Source organism: Cupressus sempervirens, chromosome 9, assembly GCF_028749045.1.
Source record: "Cupressus sempervirens isolate cs-2001-9-10 chromosome 9, ASM2874904v1, whole genome shotgun sequence".
Classification (NCBI taxonomy): Eukaryota; Viridiplantae; Streptophyta; class Pinopsida; order Cupressales; family Cupressaceae; genus Cupressus; species Cupressus sempervirens.
The window spans coordinates 427,700,760-427,717,449 of record NC_143126.1 but is presented as its reverse complement, the minus strand read 5'-3'; the positions used below and the strand labels follow the sequence as shown (position 1 = coordinate 427,717,449).

General features: G+C 36.0%; 1 pseudogene; it reads right to left on the bottom strand.

The window, feature by feature from the left end:
* Positions 1 to 14,595: 14,595 nt before the first annotated feature.
* LOC149539120 (exocyst complex component EXO70B1-like) lies at positions 14,596 to 15,994 on the bottom strand (annotated as a pseudogene).
* Positions 15,995 to 16,690: the final 696 nt, after the last annotated feature.

Here is a 16,690-nt window from a genome sequence, read left to right as displayed (position 1 = left end):
CTCACCTAGTAAATCTAAAACTTCAAGTGGTATTTCACTACTACCTTCTTTATCTTTCCTAGGAATCAAAGCATAGCACAGACGCTGATGTTTCATTCCATCTAAAAACTTCCTTCCATCAACAAGACAAATCCTAGCACTGCTACATACCTTTTCACCTTCCTTTTTTATGGGCTTTAGTTTGTGGTGAACTCCATCCTTTGTTAGAGAATATGTGTTTGCATGACCATCATGTGTTGCATGTCTATCAAACTACCATGTTCTACCCAACAATAGATGGCAAACATCCATTGGAATAACATCACAGAGAACTTCATCATGGTAACTCCCAATTTTGAATTTCAAGAGACATTGTTCACTTACCAAGACCTTATGATCATCTTTTACCCAAGCAATTCAATAGGGTTGGGGATGTCTCTCCCTCTTGAGCTCCAACTTAGAGACCATCTCTTCTAATACCAAGTTATCAATGCTACCACCATCAATGATCACGTCACAACATTTATCCTCACACTTGCATCTAGTACAGAGCAAACTCCTCCTTTGTCCTGGTTCAATCTCACCACTTAGTAGGACCTTTTCATTCACCAACAAGACAAATCCTAGCACTGCTACATACATTTTCACCTTCCTTTTTCATGGGCTTCAATTTGTGGAAAAATCCATCCTTTGTTAGAGAGTCTGTGTTTGCATGACAATCATGTACTGCATGCCTATCAAATTGCCACGGTCTACCCAACAATAGATGGCAAACATCCATCGAAATAACATCACAGAGAACTTCATCATGGTAACACCCAATTTTGAATTTCACTAAACATTGTTCACTTACTAGGACCTTATGATCATCCTTCACCCAAGCAATCTGATAAGGCTGGGGGTGTTTCTCCCTCTTGAGCTTTAGCTTAGAGACCATCTCCTCTGATACCAAGTTATCAGTGCTACCACCATCAATGATCACATCACAATATTTATTCTCACACTTGCACCTGGTATGGAATAAACTCCTTCTTTGTCCTAGCTCAATCTCACCACTTAGTAGGACCCTTTCATTTACTAAAGTCTCTCCTCTTTTTGCATCCTCTGAATGTGATGATTGTGCATCCTCATCCACATGAGCAACCCTAGCTTGACCCTCAGCTCTCCTATCTGTCCTTCCTTGTCATTGAGGGCATTCAAAGGCACGATGACCTTCTTCATTGCAATGCAAATAGGTACCACGAAAACCTCATCTTCCTTGTCCATGTCCTCTACCTCTTCCTCTCTAATTTCCAAAGTCTTGATCATGAGAGTGGTTGAAACCCTCGTTCCTTTGGTTCCTGCTAGTACCCACATCTTCATTTTTCTTTTGGATTTAATTTCAAGCTCCAGATGGCCTACCACTACCCCTTCCTCCTTGACCACACCCTCTTTGTCTCCCTTCAAGACTCTTATTTATCTTCTCTTCAACTTGTAGGGAAAACTAGTATGCCTCTTCAATTTTGGTCATTCTTACCAGACTTAATTCCTCCTAGATGCTAGGTCGCAACCCACTGATATAACAAGAAACCTTCTCCTTATTTTCTTCTACATGCCCTTCTCTAATTAGAAGTTGGTAAAACTCCTCTTTATATTCTTGGATTGATTTTCCTGCTTGCTTTAACCCATGCATCTTCTTAAACAAATCAAGCTCATAATCAATAGGAATGAATTGCTTCTTCAATTTGTCCACCATACAATCCCACCTTGTGATCTTCTCCTTTCCTCTTTTGTTTCTTTCCAATTGAACCTCTTGCCACCAAATTTTTGCATGCCCTTTCAGTTTGGTCTTTGTAAACTTAACCCTATCTGGGGCCTTGATATCCTCATACTCAAAGTATTCTTCTAGTTCATTGATCCAATCGATCAACTCATTTGGTTTCAAATTTCCTGAAAATACACCCACATCAATTGTAGGTCTTTTCCTAAACTTAGTAATGGCCCTAAAAAGCCTTTCCTTTGTCTAATTCATAACTTCTCTATCAATTTCCCCTTTTGGTCCAATTTCTTGTTCTTCATTGTCATCCTCACTTTCATCACCTACAACAACATTTGTTCCTCTACAAAGCTCCTCCTACAACGCTTGTACCTATCTTTGGAGGGCTCTAACCTCCTCAAGATTAATAGCTCTAGCCCTTCCACCATGCTCTCTTCATGGAGGCATCTTCTTAATTCAAACCCACAACCACACAGTCCTAGTGCAAACTGCCTCATAGTTAGCACTCTGTCTACACACTCAGGAAAACCAGCTCTGATACCACTTGATGGGGACACAACCCACGCACAGAATGAACACAACAAGAAAGGGGAAAATTTTATTAACTACGTAAATATGCCAATACATTCAATAAAGAGAAATAGACTTCAAAACACACCCTAAGGGCTTACAATAGCATAAAACTAGAGATAAATTCTTCTCCCAGTACCTTCTCTCAAACTCCACTCCGAACTGCCTTTTACAATGCCAGAAATGTTCTTAAATAGACCCCAGAGGGTTAAGGATTAGGAATACATTCTAGAAAGTGATAGTTGGCATCCACTGACCAAATAGAAGGTTCTAGAAGTCACATTAGAAGTCAGCACAAAATTAGAAGAATCTAGAAATGATAACCGAACTTTCGAGAGGCATAACTTTTGAACTGTAGCTCCGATTGATGAACTGTTTACATTTTTAGAAAGCTCTCGAAGTGCCCTATAGCCATGTGGACTAGATTTGCTCAACCCTTATTTTTCAGCCCTTTTTAAGGTCATTTAATGCCCCTAACCTAACTTTGAAGCATTCTTAGGAGGTCTCCAGAAACTAAAAAATTGCAATAACTTTCAAACCATGGGGCCTTTTGACCTTATTCTTTTTTCGGAATGCTCTAAATTAAAATTACAATATTTTGACCAATTTACACCTTCTAGTTTACCAAAATGATGGCTCAATTACATACTCCTATTTTTTCTACATTTGCACATCCCAAGGTGATTAAAAACTCTAACCCAGAACAGTAATAGCGAAACTCTGAGAGTTGGAACCTTTATTGGACCCAAATGGGTATCCAAAAATAAAAACACATGAAATAGAAACTAATTCTAAGTACATTTATTTTGGATGACACAGGATTGCCCTTATACCTCTGGATGCTCCTGCATCAAGAGTGGGTACCATCAAATTCATATTAGAGAATGTGATGAGTAGAAGATTACTTTCAAGACAAGTGATGTACCAATGCATCGAGCACTTTCATGAGGCTCATGAATAAAGTACTAAAGGAGTTTCTAGGTAAGTTTTTCATTGTTTACCTAGATGATATATTGATCTTTAGTAAGACTAGTGTAGGGAACCTAAGGCTTTTAGGCATGAATTCAAGGTGTTTAGTAGATTAGAATCATTAGGAAAGAGGTTTGATCCATATTTGTAATAAAAGACTCAATTGTAAGGTATGATGGCGCTTTGGTGTGTTTATAAGACAAGTAACCATTTCTAACCAAGGAGTCACAATAGGTGTGATTTTGAGTATTTTAATGATTTTAGGATGTTTTAGGTGGATTTAAGTTGTTAAGAAACCTTTGGACTATAGGTTTGCAAAAATTGCAAAAAAAAAAATGCAAGAAAGTTACAAAATGCAAAAGTTGCTAAAATAGTAATTTTTGAAATAATAGTTGTCAAACTAAAAAGGAGGTTGTATGGTGTTCCAACCATCTAAATTTTAGTTATAACTATTGGAAGGAATTTATTTAAGTTCCCCACATATGGGCAAGGTCATCGTACGATGGTGGACAACATTGGTGAATAAAAAACTCATAATTTCTACCTTTTTAACAATTTTTTCAATTCCATATGGACTATATAGGTTTGTGATGGTACAAGCCTTATATTTTTGGATAGAGGGTTGAGTTAGGATTCCATTGTAATTTTTTTGAAGTCTTTATCTTATATACAAAAAAAGTTATATCAGTTTTAGTGCACGTAAGTCAGATTTACTCCAAATTTGAATGCTTTAGCAAGCTGGCCTCCTAACTTGCAAACCCATTGTGAGATTTCAATGCCACTTTGTGGAATGAAATTTAGGAGAGGGATATTTGAGATGGTAGAGATCTAGGGCTGTAGAAGTATGGAACCTATTTTTACTAGCAAGCCCTAAATTGAACATAATCTTATGTCTAGTCTAGATTTGAAGGAAAAAGAAGGATCAAGCTCCCAAACTAATTAATATGACCTAGGTGAAGGGTGTAGAAGGAAAATTTGCATGTGAAAAAGAGATCCAAGGGGTTGAACCAAGTCTGTGAACCCATTTTTTTATGTCTTCTTTCTAACCCAACCTAAATTGGCCATTTAGGACTATGACACAAAGTGGGCATAACCTAATGTTGGAGCTGAGTTGGTGATTGATATTTTGGAATATATTAGGGGATGTTGAAGAGTGTTTAAAAGTAAAAAAATAGTGGGGGGTCCTTTTCATTATTTGGGAGTTTGACCATGAAAACTAAGATCAGCTCTAGTAGGAATGCTGCTAACTATTTTGCAAATTGATTGTTGGGTTGTAGAAAACTTTAAAGTTTGTTGTTTCTTGCTGTATTAAATCCATAGAAACCATTTCTATCAGAAAATTTGAGTGCTGAAACCATCCAAGAAGAATTTTCCATTGTAGGCCTATTGGTAATAGGGAGTCCCTAAGTGTTGTAGTTGATCCAAGTTATTTGAATACCCTAGGTTTGAGGGTTGGGCCTATAGAGTGGAGTCCACTTATAGGGTAGAGTATATCCCATTAAGAGCCCATTAGATTGGTCATTAATCTTGGAAGAAGGCCTAGTTTCTGTTTGAAGCTTGGAAGAGTTTTTTTTTGTTTTGTTGTATGCTCTAAATCAGAGTGGTATTAGAGTAATTAAGAGCTTGATTGGGGAGTAAATATGCTGGAAAATGAGGAGGGGGAGAGGGGTATACCTCTTAGGATTACAAATGTGGAGTTGGCCAAGTTGGTCAAAGAGAAAATGGTAGAAAGTAGGATAGTGAGAGAAGAGAATAGAACCATGAAGAGGGAATTAGATAAGTTGAAAGACAAGGTGGAAAGAGGAGTCCTAGAAGAATCTAAAGGAGAAGAAGAAAGAAATGAGAAAGAATCTCCTTGGTAGGATAGACAAGCCATGCCTATAGATTAGAGGGCAATGTTAGAAGCCTTGGAAAGAGTGGGAAGGAAGGATCAGAGATCAGAACTTCCTGTGTTTAGTGGAAAGCTAGATCTAGAGGAATGTATGGATTGGCTTGAGGCACTTGATAACTTCTTTGAGTGTGATAATACACCTGAAAGACAAAGAGTGAAGGTGGAAAATTTAAAAATGAAGGGATCTACCCTTAGTTGGTGGAATTTCCTACAAAATGAAAGGAAGGAAGAAGGGAAGGAACCCTTGGCAACATGGAGAAGGATAAAATCATAAATCAAAAGGCAATTTGTGTGTGAGGACTATGAGGTCCTAATACATCAAAAATTGCAAAGTGTAAGACAAAAGGATTTGGATGTGGGCTCCTATAATGAGGAATTTCATAAACTCATTCTAAGGACTAAGATTCTTGAGAATGAGAAACAAAAACTAGCAAGGTACTTGAATGGGTGCAAGTACTCCATCAAGCATGAGTTGATTCTATTCAACCCAAAATCAGTACATCAATGCTATCAGATGGCACTCAAGATTGAAGATAAAAACAAGAGGAAGAGGGGGAAGTGTTAGAGGTGGAGGAAGATTTTTAGGTAGAGGCTCATCCAATAAATCTCAAGGGGAGACAAGCAATCAAGAGAAGATAGAAGGAGACACAAATCCGAGAGGAGGACTTAGAGGTAGGACACCTAATGGGGGAGGAAGATTTGGAGGAAGAACTCTAGGGGTATTCATTGGAAGGTGTTTCAACTGCAACCAAATAGAGCATAGATCATCTAGATGTCCTGAGAAGATGGGAGGCAATAATCAAGAAGGAGAAAGAAGGATTCACTTGGCCCAAGAAGAGGATGCACAAAGTGATCAAGGAGCAAGAGGGAATTCTGATCGAAAAAGAGGGTAATCCTTAATGTTCAATAGAACCTTGTTGAAGATAGTTGCAGAGCAGGAACCACCCAAAAGGAAGACTTTGTTCAAGACTTTATGCAAGGTAAAAGGTAAAGTGTGTAAGGTAATTGTTGATTCTGGTTCAATTGATAATATTGCATCACTAGAGATGGTAAATAAGCTTGGATTGAAGAGGTCTCCTCATCCTAACCCTTAAAAGGTCTCATGGTTAAGCAAGGAGCAACAAGTTGTAGTTAATGAACAAGTAAATGTTGAATTTCAAATAGGAGAGTACAAGGACAAAATTGTTTGTGATGTTGCAGAGATGGATGCTTGTCATTTTTTGTTAGGTAGGTCATGGCAGTATGATATCAATTTCAAGCATGATGGGAGGAATAATGTCTGTATCATCACTAAAAATGGGAAGGAGTACACTATAACACCATTGACAAAAGATGGAAAGGAGACCCAACATGCATCTAGTGTGATGATGGTTGGGGAGAAGGAGTTTTTGAAGACCCTCAAGGTGAAGAACACACCATGTTTTGCCATTTTAGTAAAGCCAAGACAAGAAGATAAAAAGAAGGAAGGCATATCAAGAATAAGGAATGTGGAACCCAAGGAAATGAGGTAGCTTTTGGATAGATATAAGAAAGTTATTTTAGACCCTGCTATTGATACCTTGCTACCTTTTAGAGAGGTAAGTCATTGTATTGACTTTATTCTATGTTCTACATTGCCTAACAAGCCTGCCTATAGGTTGACACTAGAGAAAAACAAGGAATTAGCAAGACAAGTTGAGGAGTTGCTTGCAAAGGGGTTCATAAGAAAGAGTATACACTATTGAATGTGATGCAAATAATATGGCCATAGGAGGATTCCTAAGTCAAGAAGGGAAACCAATAGCCTTCGTTAGTGAAAAGTTAAATGAAGCAAAACAAAAATATTCTACATATGATTTGGAATTGTATGCTATGGTTCAGTCTCTAAGGAAGTGGAGACATTATTTATTTCCCAAGGAGTTTATTGTCTATACTGATAACCATGCATTGAGTTTCTTGAATAGACAGGAAAACTTGAACCATAGGCATGTGAAATGGATGGAGTACCTTCAATCATATACCTTCACTATTAAGCATAAGAAAGGGGAGACAAATAAGGTTGCTGACATCCTTAGTAGAAAGAACTTAACCATTTAAGAAATGAGGTTGGAGAATGTGGTATTACACTCCATAAAAGACATGTATGAAGGTGATGAAGACTTTAAAGAGGCCTATCAAGTTTGTAGGGATATGATAGGGCAGTACCATAGTATTTATGCAGATTTCATCTTGGAAGAAGGATTTATCTTCAAAGGGAGTCAACTATGCATCCCTAGAGGATATTTGAGGGAGAAAATCATAAAAGAGAAGCATTTTGGGGCCCTAGCTAGTCATTTTGGGATGAACAAGACCCTTGAACTAGTAAGGAGATTTTACTATTGGCCTAGGATGCTAATGGATGTGAGGAAGTTTTTAGAGGCTTGTGTGATTTGTCAAAAGGAAAAGTGGAAGACTTCTAATGGACTATACACTCCATTACCAATACCAAACAAGCCTTGGGATGCAATAAGTTTAGATTTTTTACTTGGATTACCAAGGACCAAGCAGGGCTATGACAGTATTTGTGTTGTAGTAGATAGGTTTTCTAAGATGGCACACTTTTTTCCATGTAAAAGCAGTCATGATGCCTCTTATATTACAAGTATCTTTTTCAAGGAGGTAGTAAGACTACATGGATTACCATTATCCATAGTCTTTGATAGAGATTCTAAGTTTCTTAGGCACTTTTGGAGGACTTTGTGGAGAAATCTTGGTATAGACCTCTCATTTCAATCATAATACCATCCACAATCAGATGGTCAAATAAAGGTGGTTAATAGGTCATTGGGAAACCTATTAAGATGCCTTACTAAGGAACATGATTCATCATGGGATTCAGTCATAGCACAAGTAGAGTTTTCTTATAATGATTTAGCAAATAGCACAACTGGATTCCAAATTGTTTATAGCACTCATCCTAGAGGGGTAATGGAGGTCAGAGATGTCAAATCTATGGAAAGAACTAGTGCTCAAGCAAGTGATTTTTCTAGGGTCATGAAGGAAATTCATCAAGAGGTTAAGGACAGGTTAGAAAAAGTGACAAAGAAGTATAAGGAAGTAGCAGATACTAAGAGAAGAGATCTTCAATTTGAAATAGGAGATCTAGTTATGGGGTATGTTAAAAATGAGAGGCTTCCTAAAGGCAAGTTTACTAAGTTGATGATGAGGAAATTAGGTCCTTTTAAGATCTTGAAAAAATGTGGACACAATGCTTACAAAGTGGAGTTGCCACCAGACATAGGGCTCTCCAATATATTCAATGTCTCTGATTTATATCCTTACAAAGGTTCTAAGGCTGAAAATAGTGGCATTCAATTGAAAAAAGTAGATAAAGAGATCATGGAATCTCTTCCCAAAGTTGGGGCACCCAAAATTGAATGTGTTTTGGACAAAAGAGAAGGAAGGTGTACATGGAGTACCTTATCAAATTGATAGGTAAAGTAGTTGAAGATGCAAGTTGGCTGCCTGAATCAGCTATAAAGAAGATGAGATATGATGTCTCCACATTACCAACTCAAGAGACTTGAGTTTTTTTTGGCCTGAGGAGTATGGTGCAAGGCACCTAAGGCTCATAGGCATGAATTAAAGGTGTTTAGTACATTAGAATCATTAGGAAAGAGGTTTGATCCATATTTGTAATAAAATACTCAATTGTAAGGTACGATGGCACTTTGGTGTGGTTATAAGCCAAGTGACCATTTGTGACAAAGGAGTTATAATAGGTGTGATTTTGAGTATTTTAATTATTTTAAGATGTTTTAGGTGGATTTAAGTTATTAAGACACCTTTGGAATATAGGTTTGCAAAAAATCCAACAAAAAAAATGCAAGAAAGTTGTAAAATGCAAAAGTTGCTAAAATAGCAATGTTTGCAATAATAGTTGTCAAACTAAAAATGAGGTTGTATGGTGTTCCAACCATTTTAATGGAAATTATAACTATTGGAAGGCATGTATTTAAGTTCCCCACATGTGCGAAAGGTCATTGTATGAGGGTGGACAACATTGGTGAATAAAAAGCTTAGATTTTTTGCCTTTCTTACTATTTTTTCAATCTTGTACGGCCTATATAGATTGGTGGTGATACAAGTATTATATGGTTGGATGGAGGGTTGAGTTAGGATTCCATTGAAATTTATTTTAATTCTTTATCTTATATAAAACAAAAGTTATATTAGTTTTAGTGCAAGTAGGTCAGATTTACTCCAAATTTGATGGTTTCAGCAAGATAAACCCACCATGAGATTTCAATGCCACTTTGTGGAATGAAAGTTAGGAGAGTGTTCTTTGAGATGGTAGGGCTTTAAGGCTTTAGGAGCATGGCACCTTTTTTTACCAACAAGCCCTAGACTGAACATAATCTTATGTCTAGTCTAGATTTGAAGGAAAAAGAAGGATCAAGATCCCAAACTAGTTAATCTAACCTAGGTGAAGGGTGTAAAAGGAAAAGTTGGATGTTTAAAAGAGATAAAAGGGGTTGAACCAAGTCTATGAACCCATTTTCTTATGTTTTCCTTGTAACCTAGCCTAAATTGGCCATTTAGGACCATGACACCAAGTGGGCATAACTTGATGTTGGAGCCAAGTTGGTGATTGTTATTTTGTAATCTCTTAGGAGATGTTGAAGAGTGTTTAAAAGTGAAAAAATAGTGGGGGTCCCTTTGCATGATTTTGGAGTTTGACCGTGAAAACTAGGATCAGCCCTAGTACGAATGCTGCTAATTATTTTGCAAATTGATTGTTAGGTGTAGGAAAACTTTAAAGTTTGGTGTTTTTTGCTGAATTAAGTCCATAGAAACCATTTATATCAGAAAATTAGAGTGTAAAAACCATCCAAGAACAATTTTCCATTGTATGCCTATTGGTAATAGGGAGTCCCTAAGTTTTGTAGTTGATCCAAGTTGTTTTAATACCCTAGGTTTGAGGGGTGGGCCTATAGAGTGGATTCCAGTTGCAAGGTAGAGTTTATACTATTGAGAGCCCATTGGATCAGTCATTAATCTTGGGAGAAGGCCTAGTTTATATTTGAAGCTTGGAAGAGTATTTTTTTTCTTTTGCTGCATGCTCTGCATTAAATACATTAGAGGAGCATTTGATTCATATTTGTAAGGTGTTTGAAAAGTTGAGGGAAGATAAGTTACTGATAAGCCTGAAGAAGTGCCATTTTGTGAAGGAGTTGGTGTACCTAGGATTTGTAGTCTCAGGAGAAGGTTTGAAGGTGGACCTAGAGAAAGTGAAGGCTATCCTTTAATGACCTACTCCAATGAGTGTAATAGAGGTAAGATCATTTCATGGACTGGATACATTTTATAGAAAGTTCATAAGAATTTTTAGTAGTATTTGTGGACCCTTGAGTGAAACAATGAGAGGAGATAGGAAAGAGTTTAAGTGGACTATACAAGAAGATAATAGTTTTAATCTATTGAAACAAAAGGTTACTGAGAAACCTATTTTAGCACTTCCTAATTTTAACAACATTTTTCAAGTAGACTATGATGCTAGTGGTATTGCAATAGGAGTTATTTTGAGTCAAGAAGGTAGACCTATTTCTTATTTTAGTGAGAAATTGAATGATGCAAAAAGAAAATATTCTACTTATGATTAGGAATTTTATGCTATAGTTCAAACATTGAAGAAGTGGATACAATATCTTCTACCTAAGGAGTTTATTTTGTATACTAATCATCAAGCTTTGGAATATTTAAATAGTCAAGGAAAATTGAATCGAAGGCATTTAAAGTGGGTTGGGTTTTTGTAGAGTTATACATTTTTCCTGAAACATAGAAGTGGAAATTCTAAAAAAGTTGTAGATTCTCTTAGTAGAAGACAACTTTTGCTGATAGAAATGTAGATAGAGGTGGTTGGGTTCAAGGAACTCAATACCTTGTATTTAGATGATCCTAATTTTGGTGAAGTGTGGAAGGCTTGCACAGATCTTGTTACACTTGACAAGACAAAGTGGTTGGATTTTATGATCCAGGATAATATGTTGTTCAAAGAAAGCTAATTGTGCATTCCTAGAAGTTCAATTAGAGAGAATCTCATCAAGTAGAAGCATAGTGGAGGATTGGCTAGACATTTGGGTAGAGATATAACTATAGCCTTGGTTGTTGAAAATAATTACTAGCCATAATTATAGCAAGATGTGATGAAGTTTGTACAATGTTGTAGAGTATGTCAGATGGCAAAAGGAGTGAAGTAGAACACAGGGTTGTATCAGCCATTACCTATACTAGAGAAGCCATGGGAGGATATCGATATGGATTTTGTTTTTGGATTACCAAGGACACAAATGGGTATGATTTTATTTTTGTAGTGGTTAATAGGTTTTCAAAGATGAAACATTTTATTCCTTGCAAGAAGACTAGTGATGCTATTCATGTAGGAAAGTTATTTTTTAGAGAAGTGGTGAGATTACATGGTCCACCAAAGAGTATAGTTTCAAATTGAGATACCAAATTTGTTGAGTATTTCTGGCATACATTGTAGAAGAAGTTGAAGATAGATTTGAAATTTAGTTCATCACATCATCCACAAATTGATGGACAAACAATAGCTGTGAAATGCAATTTAGGAAACTTGTTGAGATGCTTGGTTGGAGATAAACCAAAAGGATGGGATATGAGTTTACCACAAGCAGAATTTGCATATAATAATTTAGTCAATAAGAGTACTAGTAAATCACCATTCTAGATTGTATATGGAAATAGTTCAAAAAATGTTTTTGAATTGAGGAAGTTGGATAAAGGAGAGACAAGTAGTGTTGAAGCAAAAGATTTTGCTGAACATTTGAAGAACATCCATGAGGAGGTGACGAAGCACATCATAAAGATGAATATGTATTATAAAGCTAAGACAGATGTAAAAAGGAGATATAAGGAATTTTAGGTTGGAGATGAAGTCATGGTTCATTTGAGAAAGGATAATTTTCTAGGAGGTACATATAATAAGTTGAAGATAGAGAAGTTTGGACCATGCAAGATAGTGAAGAGGCATGATTCTAGTAATGCGTATGAAGTGGAGTTGCCAACTGAATTGAATATTTCACCAATATTTAACATTTTAGATTTGACAAAGTATTATGAAGGAGGTGATGGAGATAAAGTTGTAGAAGGATAATGGACCATTCCAGTAGCTAGTTCAGCTAAAAAGGAGATTGAGGAGATACTAGATAGTCATGTTGGAAAAATTACCAAAAATAGAACTTATGAGGAATATCTTGTCAAATAGAAGGGGAGACTAGTTGATGATTCATCATTGGTAGCAAAGGAGGAGGTTAACCATCTTGTTTTTCCTTTAAACACCTAAGACATGATGAGTTCACTTCTCAAATTACCCTGAGTGTTTGATGCAGGAGCATCCTGGGTGTAAGGGCAATTTTGTATCACCCAAAAATATTTTATTTTTAGTCTTTTCTATTTTAATAAGGACTAGTAGATAGGGTAGTTACTATTTATGAGAAATTTCTTTTTTTAGTAAGTTTGTCATATGAGCTCAAAATGTTCTCATTTTATATAGGAAGGTTTATCTTAGAGATATAAGCCTACCATAAAAATCTCATCACTCCAACTTAAGTATCAAAGAAGTTATTGCATATTTTTGATGGAACAATTTGTAGAAAAATCTTTAGGCTCATGTTGGAGGCCCTAGACTACTTGGATGAGGTCCAAAAACTCAACAAAAGGGTGTTGGTGCTATTCTAAGCCTATAGATTAGGAGCTAGTGTTTCCTAAAATTGGTTACAATAGCCAATTGGAGCAATGGTTTGTGAGTTATGGCCTTCCAAAAATGGGTTGTCCAAATTTCTAAAAATAATTGTCAAAGATGTATTTGGCCAACTCTATATGTTTTGTTAGGGTCTGTCAGCCCCAAGTATTAAGTCTAAGCATCTAGAACCTTCCCAGGCAAAATAAAATTGCCTATTTAAAAAAGCCCTAAACATTGTCCAGGGCAGCTCTAGGTGATAAATTGTAGCTTGTCTTTTAGATTATTGTAATGAAAATGCCCATGTGGGTTATCATATTGTACTATAGAATTTTTTAATTTTGCATTTGCAATGCACATAAGAAGTCCATATTTTATTCTCACATTAGCTATTGTCTCTTTGTTTATGTTATGAGTTTATGGTTTTAAGGGGAGTACCCTACATCAATAAAACTAGAAACCTACACAAGAATGGATGCGTGGTCTTCACTACTAGAGCTCTTGTTAGTAGATAGGAATAAAAACCAACCAACCTAGTCTCACAGTGAAAAACTAGAACCCTACTAGTTTCATAGAGAAATCTACCAATAACCTTACAATGGAAGTGAGAAAGAAAGATATAGAAGGAATGAATTCTTGGATCTACGCTACAACTGCCATGTGTCTACCTGGAAAACTTCCCCAAGAAATTAAAAACAATCTCTCTAATCTCTCCCAACAACTAGTAAATCAAATCCTCACTCATTTTACCTCCCAAAAGCATAAAATATCTTAAATATTTGATGGGAAACATAATTGATTTTGATGCCAGATCTGAGATCAAGGCAAAGGAAAAAAATTAGTCATATGACCTCTAGAGTTAAGATAAAATTTTCAAAATTATTCTTATCCAAATTTAGGCTTCAACAGTTTCATATCTACCCTCCAACTAATTTTGACTCTCAATGATGAATTCTACCCATTCTACTGAGAATGCCCCAAAAAATACAAATATACTTACCAACTATAATACTGAATACATATGAATATTCTAACTCTGAATTCAAAAAATTCATCTCCTCCCAATTCCAATGGTATATTACACTGTATGTTTAAGATGAAAATGGTGCCTCTGATGTTGATTTGAAATCTTAGGCCCTAGGCCATGAACTGTCATTAAAATTTGAAAAATAAAAAATATATAGTTAAAACTATATAATATATCTTTGAATTATGAAAATGCATGATTAGACTTGAAGATATATGATTTTAATATTTATTCATTTTAATCCTCTCCTCTGGTTGCCACTTGTCATTTCATCATTTCTTAACTCTCCTGGGTAGGCCCCATAATTCCTACCAGTTTTTGAATTTTTTGGGAGCTCTCGATGTCTCTACTGGAAAAACCCTCCCACATTCCCATGGTGACATGGCAACCATTAAAATCTTGTATCTTTTCAGGTGAGAATTCTTGTTAGGTCAAAATCATTGACCTTGCTTTCACTTGGCCATAGCAAGCCCCTCCTTAGCTTATACCTTCAAAAGGTGGTGTCTTTCAAGACACTAAGTCTATTGCAGGGAATAGTATTTAAACATTTAAATTCTCTCTATGGCACGCATATGGGATAAATGTTTTTCACTATTTTCTCCCCATGCTCATCCTTGCATTTTAGTCTTTTGTTCAGTTTGGCCTCTGTCACTGTCTTTTTCTATGGTCATCTCTATTTCTTGCTACATATCACCTTCTAAGTATGCCCCAAATTGACCCATAGAAGATTGATTAGCTTGTAGAAGTTTCCCAGTAATGGAGATATGTAGCTCAGAACAAAGCTAAGGATCAAGGACTATGTAGTTTGTTTGAGTCTTATAAACCTCTACAAAGACAATATTGAATCTCTTGAGCCTCTCTTTGAGTGCCACCTTTGATGCTCTCCCAAAATATATGCTAGTGAATTGTATCCCTTCATCTTTGAGGTAGGACAAAACCTTGTTCTGGGCAGCCCTCTAATAATACATTGCATATTGCCTAACTGAATGACTGTGTTTCCAGACCCAACTATTACTCAGATGTGTTATGATCTCAGAGCCCCTAACCTTCTTCATGATATAGTGGAAATTTCTCATCAAGAAAATATAGGCGAGGATAGAGTCCTTGTATTGCTTGGATTTTTCATCAAGGTTATGTTTTAGAAGCTCTAATATTAAAAACAACTATTGAGCCATGGGAGAGAGATTCATGGCTATTGCATCCTCATTATATTGATATTTTTATAAAAATACTAAGCCTTCTATTAGCCCCTCATTATCTACTCTAGCCTCGACCAAAAAGGATTTACTAGAAGGACTATTGGTCTGTTCTTTTTTTGCAATCCAAAAGTGAATTCAACATATCCATGAAACCAAATAGAAACTTAATGTAATTCATAACATAATGAGTCACAAGATGAATTGCACCTCAAGGGATCAATATTTTGGAAGTCTCCTTTTGAATTGCATTAGCAAACTCCTTAAATGTAGACCCGACTACTTCAACCAATTTTACTAGAATTCCTGACACCTCTTGTCCAATGGCTTCCTCATCACAAAAGATATAATTAATATCAAGCACCATATCAGAGAGGGTCTCATACATTTCTAGAATCTAAATGAGTTTTTTAGGTGACCATCAGCTTAGATCCAAAGCCTCACTGAATCTCAAAAGCTGCATTATTAGAGCTCAACACGTCTCAAAAAATAAAAACCCTCTGGCAAAAGAATCCATATCTTTGAATATCTTATTAAACATCTTTTCTCTAGGAACCAAAACTCTAATTGCAATTTTGATTGCTTGAACCCACTTCTTTGTTTTATCCTCTAATTTATCCCACCAAATTTACTAAATTTACTTAATGCTTAGCTTCTCCACATCTAAGTTAATTATGGTTTCATCTAGGATGGTATGGTTAGCACTAGAATAGATCTAGTAACACTCCTACTCATGATTACCAATTTTGATGAAAGCATTTAGGCCCCAGAGTGGGTCTAGTTAAAAAATAATTTTGAACTAAAAAACCTAACAATTCAAATTGGCTTATTTCACCCATCACACTGATTGGAATCAAGTTTGATCACTGAACACTTTAAAACTCATTTTAACTCTTTTTCTATGACTTGCCAATTTTATGCCAAGGGGTCTTTTGACTAGCCTTAAAAATTGACAAGAACACATGATCAAGCTCTAAAATAAAACATATTGATTCTCTATTTTGCATACTCTTACCCTACCAAATCTTGTCTCATGATGAGTTATTAGTCAAAACATATTGACTATTGATGTTTCCCTCTCATAACTACCTACAAGAAAACACGTTAGAAAATCATAAAACACATTCAAATTTGGCTCTTAAAAAAGGTCAAACTGACACTTGGGAAGACAAAAACTGGGGCATTGGTTCAATGTCATGAGGAAAATATAAATATATGATTAGGGCTCATGGAAAATAAGAGGGTGAGAATTCTAAGCAGTCAAAGTGATCTACTTAGAATTTGTAGACTGGAAGCACTGGCAGAAAAGCATTTTTATGCAAGTGGAATGGACCTAGGAAAGTGTGCAAATGGATTCACCAAAACTTGTAAATTAGCACACTTAAAGAAGTATTAGAGTAGAATGAAATGGTACCATCCATTTGATCTCACCTATCATGGATTCCAAGTTATGACATCCCAAATAGGGGTACCAATTAATCTGCATTTATTGACACTAGTGAAAAGTTATAAATTTCATTCTGAATCACATTTAAAAAAAGATCAAACAGATTCATCATAAGCTCAAAATTGAAACATAGCA